Genomic DNA, 335 nt, shown 5'->3' with positions numbered 1-335 from the left:
CCTCCCAGAAGCCACGCCGGAGCCATCCCCGCCGCCGGCCCGCCCAGGCCCAGATGGGGCCCGAAGGGCCCAGATCTGGGCCGAGCGGACGACGCCAGATCCCGCCACCGCGCCGCCCCGCCGCCAACGGCGGCGCCGCCGCCCAGCTGCTCGCCTGCATGCGCCACGGATCCCCGCCGCCACGCCAGACCGCCGTCGCCTAGATGCACCCCCCGGAGCCGCACCGCCCGCGCCGGAGAGCGACCGGGAGGGGAAGGGCCAGGAGGCCGCCGCCACCAGCAGCCCCGGGCCAAGCCGGCCGCGGGCGCCGGCGACGGCGGCGAGAAGGAAGGAGG

The 335-nt window shown here is 80.0% G+C and overlaps 1 long non-coding RNA gene and 1 pseudogene across 1 annotated transcript in view; both read right to left on the bottom strand.

Annotated features, from left to right (window-relative positions):
• The window catches only part of LOC119316648, a 30660-nt gene that overhangs the window by 4403 nt on the left and 25922 nt on the right, over window positions 1-335 (bottom strand). The window lies entirely within an intron of this gene.
• Window positions 1-335, bottom strand: part of LOC119316629 — a 10770-nt pseudogene that overhangs the window by 4403 nt on the left and 6032 nt on the right.

This window comes from Triticum dicoccoides, chromosome 1B (genome assembly GCF_002162155.2).
Source record: "Triticum dicoccoides isolate Atlit2015 ecotype Zavitan chromosome 1B, WEW_v2.0, whole genome shotgun sequence".
Taxonomy (NCBI): Eukaryota; Viridiplantae; Streptophyta; class Magnoliopsida; order Poales; family Poaceae; genus Triticum; species Triticum dicoccoides.
The sequence above is the reverse complement of the archived record's forward strand: the minus strand, read 5'-3'. Positions and strand labels throughout refer to the sequence as shown.